Raw genomic sequence first — 13,153 nt, 5'->3', positions numbered from 1 at the left:
CTTGCAACGTGAAACATTGAAGAATATCATCCCAAATTAAATTCTTATCAAGATCAGAGACAAAACTAACATGAGGCTCGTTGATCTTTTGCTTCCATTCATGGGCACTGATCAGAAGTCTATCCCTTACAAGGCATCCACAGTGTTGCACGAATTTCCTTGCGTGTGGACCAAGTGGTTCGCCTGTCTCGATATTGAATTCCGATATTATGTAGCGCCCCTCCAATGGCTTTTTCGGGCCTCGAATTTTTTTGCTTTTTGTCGTTGTTGTCGTCGATCTAGAGGGCTACGTATAATAGATGATAGATATTCATATATATATATATATAATATTCAAATATATATATATAAATATATATACCTCGCCTGTATTTTCTTGCACAATATTTTCTTGGTTATCTTCAAGAGCTAGGTATTGACTCCCGTCATCTACATCCTGCTGGTCACCATCGGCAAATTGAGTGCCGGTGTTGATAATATTCATCATTTCTTCATCCATGTTGTCTGTCGGGGCAGGCATCTAGCTTTTACACCACCAGATATATCTATAAAAAATAAAAACTATATCTATAAAATGAACTCCTGCAAGACCTCAAGGATAGTAATATTTGTAAAAATCATTTCTGTATCTATACTAGTGATAGAATCTAGCATAAGCCTTATTTAAGTGCCTAGCTTGTTTGAAGGGGAAATCTTAACTGACAAAGTTTAAAGGTTTCCAGAGCGTTTAACACTACTCTGCTTGCCGAGAAAGTTGCTAGTGTTGTGTCGTTGGCATTTTTCATGGCCGTGGCCATGGTCATTATGTTCTCGTCTTTTACTGCGGCAGGTAAGTAATTCACATGATATTTCTGCAAATTAACAGAAGAATAGGAGTGTACACACATAACAATCAATTATCACTTATATTTATATATACTACGTTTGGGTACGGTGATTGACAGACTACTGCGACGATATCGGGACGTGTGAATAAATAACCATCCATACTAGTTGACCTTGCTTACGTGATCATCTCGACGAGCATTTCTCCACCGGACGGCACCGTACTTGGCCACGGAAGAGCTCCGATTCTACGAGGAAGGGAACACGGTCTTCCACGACTGTTGCCGCTCTCCCTCGTAGAATCAAAGCTCCTCCTTGACGTCCGTTACCGCTCGGTAGAGAACATGCTCGCCGAGTTGAACACGGTCCGCAAGTTCAACTAGTATGGATTTTCTACAATTTTCTAACTAGTCGTCATAAGCTACCGCGCAAAAAGGAGGAAACGACGAGACACCGGTCGTGCCCGTGCTCCACTGAGCTCGATGGCTCAGCGCAAAATCGCATTACAAGATTGCTGGCACGAGGGCTCGGCACACGCATCCATCCGATTACAAAAGGTTGGAGCAATTAATCCATCATAAACGGATTATATATGGTGGCGGCAGTGGCTCGCATCCAAGGTGTCAAACACGAGGTCCAGCTCCTGCAGCCAAAAAAACATGTTAGAGACTTAGACTTTACTAAAAAAATATGTTACAGAAGTATGCACCAAATTGATGAGCCAAATTGATACTAATGGAAATCAGTAGACTATTGTTTATAACAGCAAAATGTACAAAACAAATGCAAAAGCAAGCATCTCACTATATCTTCAAAAATGCTTCCAGTGTCAATGCTGCTCTCATCAACATAGAGATTTTGTCGCAAAAAGTTTCTACCACTCAGGTTCCAATCCAAACTTCAAAGATCATGCACAGATTCTAGATTCATACAGAAGCATCTTTTTTTATGACTTGTAGAAATTGCAAAAGCTCATGATATCAGCCATAACTGCTACCAGATCAAAGTTAGCTCCTGCCCAGATTCTAGATTCATACAAAAGCTCATTTGCAACAAGTATGTACAAATGTATAAAATCATAATTCTATTAAACATGATCATCTAGTGGAGAAGATGAGGCCCTTCTACACTTGAGCATGCTACCACGTTTTTAGTCTAATCTAACTGAACCTGACGACGAATCCTGATCAGGGCATTTAGCACCTTAAATAGAACAAAGATTAGTACATAAATATAATACGTTATCCGAACAATAGCAACACACACAACTATCATGCACAACACTGATCATCTCGCAACATCATGCCATAGCTACGGCACATCATGCCACAGCTACGGCACATCACGCCAACCTAGCCCGGCGATCGGAGCAATCTTTGACCGTTCCGAGGGAAGGAGCCTACTGCGACGCGTGCAACACCATCGACACCCACAGATGCACCTACGGTGACCCGAGGGAAGGAGCCTACCACGGCTATCACCCTCGACGCGGCAGACGCTACGACAATGGCGAGGACCGAAGCCCGAGCCCCGGCCTGCCAGGCCCTCAGGCCTTCGGCCGGCACATCCTCAACGCTGCATTCCCACCAAGGTATCGACCACCTACCAACATCCCTAAGTACTCCGTGGAGACAAACTTCGGACTTTGGCTTGAAGACTATCGGCTTGCCTGTCAAGCCAATGGTGCGGATAATGACAACTTCATTATCCGCAACCTTCCACTGTTCCACGCCGATTCGGCACGAGCATGGTTGGAGCACCATCCGTCCGACGCCATCCAATGTAGGGTAGACCTAAGGGATATCTTTGTAGGGAACTTCCAAGGCACGTACAAATGTCCTAGAAACCCCTAGGACCTCAAGAACTATCGCCAGAAGGCCGGCAAAACCCTTCGTGGGTACATCCAGCGCTTCTCCCAACAGTGCAACGAGCTCCCCAACGTCGCCGACGCTGATGTGATAGGAGCCTTCCTGTCCAGGACAACCTACGAGTCTTTGGTTCACCAGCTAGGATGCAAGGGCCCGCGAAACCACCAAGGAGCTCCTGGACATCACCACCAGCCATGCCTCAGGAGAAGAGGCGGTCGGAGCAATCTTTGACCGTTCCAACGGCAAGGCAAGGCGGGACGAGGGCGCCGGCGAAGGCGCCTCCAACCGTTCTGCCAAAAGAAAGAATAAGAAGCAACGACCCGATGACTCGCTCATGGCCGCTGGCGACCGCAAGGGTGGTCAGAAGTCTATGGAGGACACTCCGAACCACTTCAAAAAAATGCTCGAAGGGCCGTGCTCGAACCACGCCTTTCCCGTAAAACACCTACTCAAGGACTGCAGCCTCATGTGAAAGTTCTTGGCTAGAAACGCCAACAAGGGGGAGTAGGGGAAGGAACCTACCCCCACTGCCGACGACGCCAAGGAGAAGGATGACGGCTTTCCAACGCTAGACGACTGCCTCATGATCTTTGGAGGATCAATGGCCTACGACTCCAAACATCATCAGAAGGTCACACGCCGCCAAGTCTACACGGCCCAACCGACCACACCTCTTTTTCTCCGGTGGTCGGAGTCCGCCATAACCTTCGATCGGACCGACCATCCGGACGCCATCCCGCACCTAGGAAGGTATCCGCTTGTCGTCGACCCAATCGTTAGCCCAACCGGCCACACCTCTTTTTCTCCGATGGTTGGAGTCCGCCATAACCTTCGATCGGACCGACCATCCGGACACCATCTCATACCCAAGAAGGTATCCGCTTGTTGTTGACCCGATCATCGGCCCAAAGCGCCTCACCAAAGTTCTGATGGATGGAGGCAGTGGCCTCAACATCATGTACGTGAAGATGCTTGACGTAATGGGCGTCGATCGAACGCACCTCCGCCTAGTCCGAGTGCCTTTCCATGGCGTTGTCCTCAAAAAGCAGGCCATGCCACTCGGACAGATTGATCTGCCCATTACCTTTAGGGATCAGTTCAATTACAGGACTGAGACCCTCACGTTCGTGGTAGTAGGGTTCTACGGAACCTTCCACGCCATCCTAGGACGTCCATTCTACACAAAGTTCATGGCCATCCCCAACTACACATACCTCAAGCTGAAAATGCCAGGCCCACACGGGGTCATCATCGTTGGCACCTCCTTCTAGTGGGCCTATGAGTGCAAGGTCGAGTGCTGCGGCCACGCCACAGCAATTGTCGCCTTCGGGGAACTCACCGCCCTCAAGGAAGAGGTCGCCGAAGAAGCGCCCGACATGAAGAAATCAACCGAGTCATTCGAATTGGCAGAGGGCTCCAAGGAGGTCCTCATAGACCCCTATAGCTCCGAGGGTAAAACGGTACGCATTGGTACCGTGCTCTCCTTTGAATAGGAAAGTGCACTCGTCGACTTCCTCCGCGACAACAAAGACATCTTTGCGTGGAAACCCTCGGACATGCCAGGCATCCCGAGGGAGGTCGCCGAGCATACCTTGAAAATCCACCCAGGCTCCAAGCCGGTAAAGCAATGCCTATGTCGCTTCGATGAGGAAAAGCGTGGGGCCATCAATGAAGAGATAGCAAAACTGTTGATCGTCGGATTCATCAGGGAAGTACACCACCTAGAGTGGTTAGCAAATCCCGTTCATTTACGAAAGAAGAGCGAGAAATGGAGGATATGTGTTGACTACATGGGTCTCAACAAGGCATTCCCAAAGGACCCATTTCATTTACCACGCATAGACCAAATAGTCAACTCTACCTCAGGGTGCGAAACCCTCAGCTTCCTTGACGCGTACTCCAGCTACCACCAAATCGCGATGAAAGAGTCCGACCAACTTGTGACATCTTTTATCACCCCCTTCAGATCGTTCTGCTACATCTCAATGCCGTTCTGTCTGAAGAACGCTAGGGCAACTTACTAGCGTTGTATGCTCAACTGCTTCGGGGACCTCATCGGGCGAACCGTTGAGGCCTACATCGACGACATCGTTGTTAAGTCCAAATGGGCTAGCCACCTTGTCGTCGATCTTGAACAAACCTTTGCGAAACTCCAGGCAAATGGCATCAAACTCAATCTCAAGAAGTGTGTTTTTAGGGTCCCGAGGGGCATGCTGCTCGGCTTCATCGTCTCCGAGCATGGCATCGAAGCCAACCCAGAAAAAATCATAGCCATCACAAGGATGGGCCCGATCCAGAACATAAAGGGGGTTCAGCGGATCACCGGGTGCCTCGCCGCCCTCAGCCGATTCATCTCACGCCTCGACGAACGAGGACTCCCCCTTTATCGACTCCTGAAGAAAGCCGACCACTTCGAGTGGACAGCCGAGGCCTAGGAGGCGCTTGACATGGTCAAGCTACTTCTAACAAAACCCCCGGTCCTAGTTCCTCCAAGCGATGGAGAATCCCTCCTGCTATACATAGCGGCCACCACGCAAGTGGTCAGCGCCGACCTGGTGGTAGAACGGGAAGAAGAGGGGCACGCCCTCAAGGTACAGCGCCCAATGTACTTCATCAGTGAGGTACTATCTGACTCCAAAACCCGCTACTCCTAGATCTAGAAACTCCTATATGCCGTCCTCATCACCAAGAGAAAGCTACGCCATTACTTCGAGTCACACCCTGTGACTGTCATAACATCATTCCCCCTTGGCAAGGTCATCCATAGCTAGTACACCATGGGAAGAACCGCAAAGTGGGCACTCGAGCTGATGGATCAAGGCATCACGTATGCCCCCCGAACGGCGATCAAGTCCCAGGTGCTGGCTGACTTCATCGCAGAGTGGACCGAGGTCTAGATGCCACCGGCGGTCGATGATCAAGAATACTGGACAATGTACTTTGATAGGTCGCTGATGAAGAAGGGCGCCGGCTTGGGGCTGGTCTTCATATCACCCCTCGGGGTCCGCTTGAGGTACATGGTTCGGCTCCATTTTCCCTCATCAAATAATGTGGCCGAACACGAGGCACTCGTCAACGGCCTACGCATCGCCATCGAGCTAGGCATCCGACGCCTCGACATTCGGGGTGATTCTCAGCTGGTCATTAACCAAGTCATGAAGGAGTCCAGCTGCCATGATGCCAAGATGGCTACATACTACCAAGAAGTTCGATGGCTGGAGGACAAGTTCGACGGCCTCGAACTTAATCATGTCCCGAGGTGCCTCAATGAGGCAGCCGACGCACTCGCGAAGGTGACGTCTAGTCAAGAACCGGTGCCAACGAGCATCTTTGCCAGTGACCAACATAAACCCTTGATGCGCTACGAAGGGTTGGAACAGGCTGAGGATGGCCCGTCAGATCTAGCCCTGAGGGCTGACACGCCGATTGCTCTGTCCGACCCCGAGGTCATGGAGCTTGAAGAGGATCCGGCTGTAGAGTTTGACCGTCCGGACGACTAGAGAATGCCCTACCTCGACTACCTCCTCCGCGACACACTGTCGATGGACAAGACGGAATATCGACGGCTCGCACGTCGCGCCAAGTCTTTCATTTTGTAGAGGGCAAACTCTACAGACAAAGCCACACTAGGATCCTGCAGCTCTGCATCCCCAGCGAATAGGGAAGACTTTTGTTGAGCGACATCCATGGTGGGGTCTGCAGTCACCATGCCACGTCGAGGACCTTGGTTGGAAACGCATTCCGATAGGGCTTCTACTGGCCAACTGCAGTAGCCGACGCCAAGCAAATCGTACGCACCTACGAAGGGTGTTAGTACTACGCTCGACAAACTCACCTCCTAGCCCAGGCACTCCAGATGATCCCCATCATGTGGCCCTTCGTGGTCTGGGGGCTCGACCTGGTTGGGCCACTCAAAAAGGCACCTAGGGGCTTCACCCACCTGCTTGTCACCATAGACAAGTTTATGAAATGGATCGAAGCTCGACCGATCTCCACGATCAAATCCGAGCAAGCTGTGCTATTCTTCCTTGACATCATCCATCGCTTTGGAGTACCAAACTCCATCATCACAGGCAATGGCACACAGTTCACCAGCAAGAAATTCATTCGATTTTGCGATGAATAATACATCCGGATCGATTGGGCGGCCATCGTGCACCCTCGGACGAATGGGCAGGTCAAGCGCGCAAATGGCATGCTCCTTCAGGGCCTCAAGCCCAGGATCTTCAACCGGTTGAACAAGTTCGGTGCACGCTGGGTTGCCGAGCTCCCGGCGGTGCTCTAGAGCCTAAGGACAAATCCCAGTCGGGCCACTAGCTACACACCTTTCTTCATGGTCTACGGTTTCGAGGCCATTCTCCCAATGGACCTTGACTATGGAGCGCCAAGAATCAGAGCATACAACGAGCAGGGAGCTGAGGCATCCCACCAAGACACCATGGACCAACTAGACAAAGCCCGCGACATCGCCCTCCTCTGTTCGGCCAAGTACCAGCAGGCATTGTGATGGTACCACAGCCAACGGGTGCGGGGCCGAGCCTTCAACATCGGGGACCTTGTCCTCTGCCTCATGCAGAGCAACAAGGACCACCACGAGCTCTCCCCACCCTGGGAGGGGCCATATGTCATCGCAAAAGTACTCTGCCTAGGCGCTTACAAGTTGAAAATCATCAACGGCGAGGTCTTCACCAACGCCTGGAACATCGAGCAGCTACGTCATTTTTACCCTTAAATAAATGCATACTTCTTCTTACAGTTCTTGTCTTTACAAATCCCCGACCTTTAGTGACATCCGACCCCTGCAAATTGTGAGGGGTCGGACCTCACTCAGGGGCTGATACAAATGATACAAGTACGTTTATCTTGCAAACACTTCCTATGTTACCTTTGCGAACATTCTCTAAGTTTTCCACTCTTCCCGTAACAAGTCCTAAGGGCTAGGATTTTGGAAACAATTTCTGATTACAACTGGTAGGACTGCGGGAAACCTACGCCCCAGCGGCTACAACCTCCGTGCTCACCAACATGATCAGAACTTTTTCACCCGCACTCCTAGCCTTTACAACCTGAGCCATGGGAAGGGTCGGAGGGCACCGAAACCTCTTCTACAAAGAGAGGAACTGAAAAGACTATTTTTCGCAACAAAAGATGAAAATTTGTTCATTATTCATTCTTTCCACAAATTTGCCACTTACAAAGTGATTTCATCACAAAAAGGACTAATGTACTCTTAAATTCAAAGGACTGTTCACTCGGGGGCTCCCCCACAAACTTATTCAATTAGAGTCTTTGCCTAGCTTTACTACAAGTACTACACCAGTGGTGTCCTACCGCTCCGTGGGATCCTCGAAGACACCGTCATCTGCAACGTCGAGCACCATGCTTTCCAACGAGCCTCCTAGCTCTATCAGGCGGCCTAGGCAAAACAACGAACGAACGACTGCTGAAAGATAAGCACCCCTATTTTCTTACTTTGAGTGTTAATTTCTTTACCGAGCCTCCGACCCTAGCAACAGCAATGGCACGGACATTGCTCGGGGGCTACCAAGGGTGTCTATTTGTTTAAAACCCTCTTCGCCCAACCCCTCCTTACGTTCAGAACCAGAAGCGCGGTGTGTGGGTATAAAACTTTGAATACAACTGGGTGAACCGCCAGACCCTATGCCTCGATGGCTACAGTGTTTTTTGTTCACCAGCATAAAAACCAAACTCACAGTTCCCCGCACCGCAAGCCTCGGCTCCCACTTAACCAAAGGGTTTGGAGGGGTCCCCCTGCAGAACCTCCCTTGAGGAGAAGCTGTTAGGTCGACTAAATCAATCAAGCTACTCAGATTGCCACTGAGAGACAGGAAACAAAAAATAGCAATGCTTATGTAGGTTATGCCGACCTCATCGCAAACATTAGGCCCGAACCCCACACAGACATGTCTGGTAGGAGCTTCCCATCGCTCATATCACCAAGGTAACGTTGCCAAACCTCACTTTCATTTCAATTAAGTGATACATTAAAACCATACATCCAAGCATTGCATATGCAAATATCTGCATCTCAACGCTTCGTGTCGCATCACGAAGCGGCAGCCGCCTCATTCAATATGAGCGGTGACTGACCGAGGTTCGAAGGCCAGCCCGCGAAGGGCTTGAGGCCACCTCAAGTCAAACAGAGCCAGGGGAGAAAAACAGAGACGAGCCCCAGCGGCCTTGCCTGACCCCGCTCAAAAGCGGACAGGGATGTCTTGACCTTTCTCATTCGATTCTAACCCTGAGCCAAACCCATAGAATCTCCATTGAGGAGAGGCCAACGGGCCATCTGAGCCTATCGAATGGCTCACGCATCTGCCGGGAGGTGGGTTAAGAAGTAGTGAAAGGCCACATGAGGGCTCTACCAACCCCGTCAGTGAATGATGGACCTGGATTTCACATGAACATACCCGTTAGTGAGCTCATTGAGTGCGACACTCGAGCCATCGAGGCAAGTGTTGTCAACTCAGCCCCACCGATTGCGGAAACCGAGGATGGGGTAATGCGTGAAAACATGGCCGACCCCATCAGACCCTAAAGGGCTCGGGGGCTCGAGCCGATCGATCCAAGATCGAGAGACCAAGGTTCGAAGGCTGACCCGCAAAGGGTCCGGGGCCACCCTGCGTCGAACAAGAGCCAAGGGACAAAACGCAAATGAGCCTCGACGGCCTTTGTCCAACCCGCATTGAGGCGGATAGGGTCATCTCAACCTTCTAGTTCAATCCAGCCCCTAGCCAAGCCCATAGAAACCCCATTGAGGGGGAATCTATTGGAAGGTGGGGCAAGGAGCAATGGAATGCCACCCGAGGGCTTTGCCGACTCTATCGCAAAGCGACAGGATTGGATTCTGCCTAAACATCCCTGATAGCAAGCTCATGAAGCATGTCACTCGAGCCATTAAGGCAACTGACGTTGTTGGGGCCCCTTCAGTTGTGAAAAACCATTGATGGGGCGACAGTCACAAAATGAGCCGGCCCTTGACCTAATCCCCACCACGTGCGGGGGCTCGGGGAAGGCCGAACCAGCAATGAGACCGAATGTACGGTCACGCAGTGATCGTCGAAATCCCAAGTAAGGGGTAAGTGCGAAAACAAACGTAAGTTTGCTTCCCTCGCTTCGGTCTCCAGTAACATCCAACCCCCAACAACCACAAGGGGTTGGATCTCACCTGGGGGCTGATAAAGGTACGGGTACCTCCTTTCTTTTTTTGAAAAAGTCATTACAACAGACCTCTTCCTCGCACCAAGACTGGCAGCAAAGTTTGGTGGAACAGATTAGTAAGACCGCAAAAGGCCTACGCCCAGATGGATATAGTAATTTTGCTCACCAGCATAATCAAAATTTCCCCTAAGCACCTCGGGCCCTACGGTCTTAACAAACGGAAGAGTCGATCGTGTAAATCTTTTTTCATCGCAAAAAGGGAAGATGGTAAGATCAAACAAATGAAACAAAATTGCGAAACAAAGCCACGAATCCATTTTCAGACAGAAAAGAACCGACACTTGTTCACAAATTACGGATAAATGTTTATCGAACTGATTCAACTAACTACTTCCACGGAGGGAGAAACATTTCTTTCAGCCTGTTCGCCAAGTTCTGCGCAAGGGGAGTCACCGCCCTCTCCATCTCGTCCAGCTTAGCATCTTCATAGACAGGCGCAAAGCCTTGGCTCATTACCTCCAAGTTGATCTCCTGATCATAATGGGAATGGGCAACGACGAAGGCCTAGGTAATCCCGGCGTGAAAGGCATCCTCCTCAAGTTGGCCTACCCACACCATGATAACCACGACACGAGCCACGAGCGAGCTGGTTCCTTCTGGCTGTGCCACCCTCAGGGCATCGATGACCACCCCGACAGCGGCTTGCAGAAGGTCGTGCTCGTCACTCTCGGTTTGAAGGATCCCTCGCACTTCGGCGAGCTCCTCGACCAGCCCGGCTGAGACGATCTCGGTGTCCAACCTTTGGCTCACTGTGGCTCCAAGATCCACCCGGAGGGAGTTGGCCACCTGATGCACCTCGTCGTGCTCTCGAACAGCCCAGTCGCGCTCCTCGTGGGCCATGCCGTGCTTCGACCGAAGTCTTTCTTTGGTTCAGCGCAACTCGTCCTGCTCCCCGCGCAACCGGGTGATCACCTCGGCGTCCCGGTCCGCCCTCTGCTGCAAGGCCATGGACCAATCCTTGGCCTTCTGCCTGAGATCCTGCTCTATCTCTAGCTCAGCTAGGACCTCGATGGCCCACTCACTGGCCGTGGCATCCTTCTGGAGTAGCTCATCCCGCTCCTTTCGGATCCTAGCGGCCGCCTCCTTGTCTAGCTTCACCCTCGCCGACAAGTCCTCGAACATCCCATGGATCTTCTCCGCGTCCCGACACGCCTCGGCCTCCCGCTGCTGGGCGGTAGCAAGCTACATGCCCACATCTCCTCGCAGCTGGGCCTCCTTGGTAAGGCGGTCCCATCCCACCTTTTGCTCATGAAGGAACTAGGACTTGTTCCGGTTACGAGCAACGATACACTAAAAAGAAGACTGGTATCAAAAATACGAAAACACAAAAATGCATGAAGAAAGAAGAAAACAAGGGAGAAGATCAAGCGGATACCTGGCTAGTAGGAATGAGGATTTCGCACAAGGAACCACTGGCCTAGTTCAAGGCATTCATCACAGCCGAGAACCCGATGTCAAGATTTTCCCGCTCCAAGCTCTCGGCAGCATCGACAAGCGAGAAAAGAGCCGATGTTGGGTCCTCGGCGGCCATCCACTAGAGCGGCGGCTCCCCCCGCATGGGGGAGCGGCTGCCCTCTGACAACAAGGCCGGGGGCAACCTCCTACGGGTCCTCTCCACCACCGCCATGACACCCGGAGACCCTCCGGCCGTGTCCACCTTCATCCGGCCCGCCTCGGGCACCGTAGCCTGGGCCGCCGGTGGCATGGATTACGCCTCCCCCTCGGACACCACCACGGCTGCGTTCGACTATGCCTGGCTCATTGGGGTTGGGGACTCTCCGACCGCATCCTCCTCCGCCCGGCCCACGTCTGGCGCCATCGCTTGGGCCGCTGGAGGTGCAGATTGTGCCGCCCCCTCGGACACCACCATGGCCACGTCCGGCTGCTCTAGGCTTAGCGCGGTCACAGCCACCCCCACTGGCGACACTGGACCCCTGGCTAGTGGTGCCGCACCCACCACAGAAGACACCGCCTGCTCGGCAACCACCAAGGGCGCAGGCGCCACCACGGGGCCACCGGATCGGCCAACGTGGCCGCAGCATCAGCGCCGCTCCTGCCCGAAACAGGGGCAACGTCGGGCAGCGTCGTCCATCCCACCTGAAGGGCAAGGCTTTTCTTGGGCGCCAACCCCAGAGAGTGGCCCCGTCGCAAGAATCTGCAAGAGGAAAAAGGCATAAGGTCGAAACTAAAAAATAAAAGGGGGAAAATAGGAGAGTCAGTGGACTACTCTGACGCCTTTGGGCGGTGGGAATGTTTTGGGAACGAACCCCCAGACCCCCGCCTCGAGCCATCTAGGCGAGACCGCTTCGAGCCTGCCCCCTACTCCCGGGTAGGGGGGCTTGTCTCCCTCATCTCCGAGGGTGTGGCAATGGAGCCGCCCCTCTCCGTCGATGCCTCGGACATGGTGGCAGACCCGCTCGCCCCCGTCAGCTCGTGGGGCGTGGCAACAGAGCTGCCCCCCTCCATCAGCACCACGGGGGCGGTGTGTGACCCATCTCCCCCATCCACCGATCCTCCGGCGGCACCCCAAATGGGGCAGCAGACTCTCCTGCTCCCACCGGTCCTGAGGACTCGCTTCCCTCCACGTGGAAGGGGAGGGGTCCCTGCATGGGTTGGTGGGCGACTATCAGCATACCTTCATCCTCCAGGACATCCCAATCCATGCCAATGGCTACCTCATCATCGTCGTCGTCATCATCATCGTCACTGTCTTGCTCCTCTCCTTGATCACGCGCTTGCTACTTCCGTAGCCGCTCCTTCTTCTGGAGCTCCCTCGTCCTTTTGTCCCAGGCGACCGCGATACGATTCATGGCTGCCAGGATCCGGTCCTTCGACAGTGGAGCCAAGCTATCCATGAGGACAAGACTCCTCAGCTAGTCCCACAATCCCAAGGTTAGCGTCAAAGGGTCGGAAGTTTAAGTAAAGAAAAAGACACGGGAAAGGAGAACTTACAAAATCGATGAACCCCAGTTCCGGCCGCATCGGAGGATGTCCCGGCACCGGATACACAAAGTCAAGGACAACACCGTCAGTGTCTTTTGAAAGCTCCATCGCCTCCTTAATCCGCTGCACCACTTCGTTGGGAGGGAGCGCTCCGTCGGTGAGCGTCGTCCCTTCAAGCGACGCCTCGGGCGCCATCAGGTATAGGGGGAGCGCGCGGCTCATCAGCGGCGCTACCCTCCGCGTGTGGTAGGCGCCGATGATCCCCGACCCCTTCA

The sequence above is a fragment of the Miscanthus floridulus genome, chromosome 9 (assembly GCF_019320115.1).
Source record: "Miscanthus floridulus cultivar M001 chromosome 9, ASM1932011v1, whole genome shotgun sequence".
Lineage (NCBI taxonomy): Eukaryota > Viridiplantae > Streptophyta > Magnoliopsida > Poales > Poaceae > Miscanthus > Miscanthus floridulus.
The sequence above is the reverse complement of the archived record's forward strand: the minus strand, read 5'-3'. Positions refer to the sequence as shown.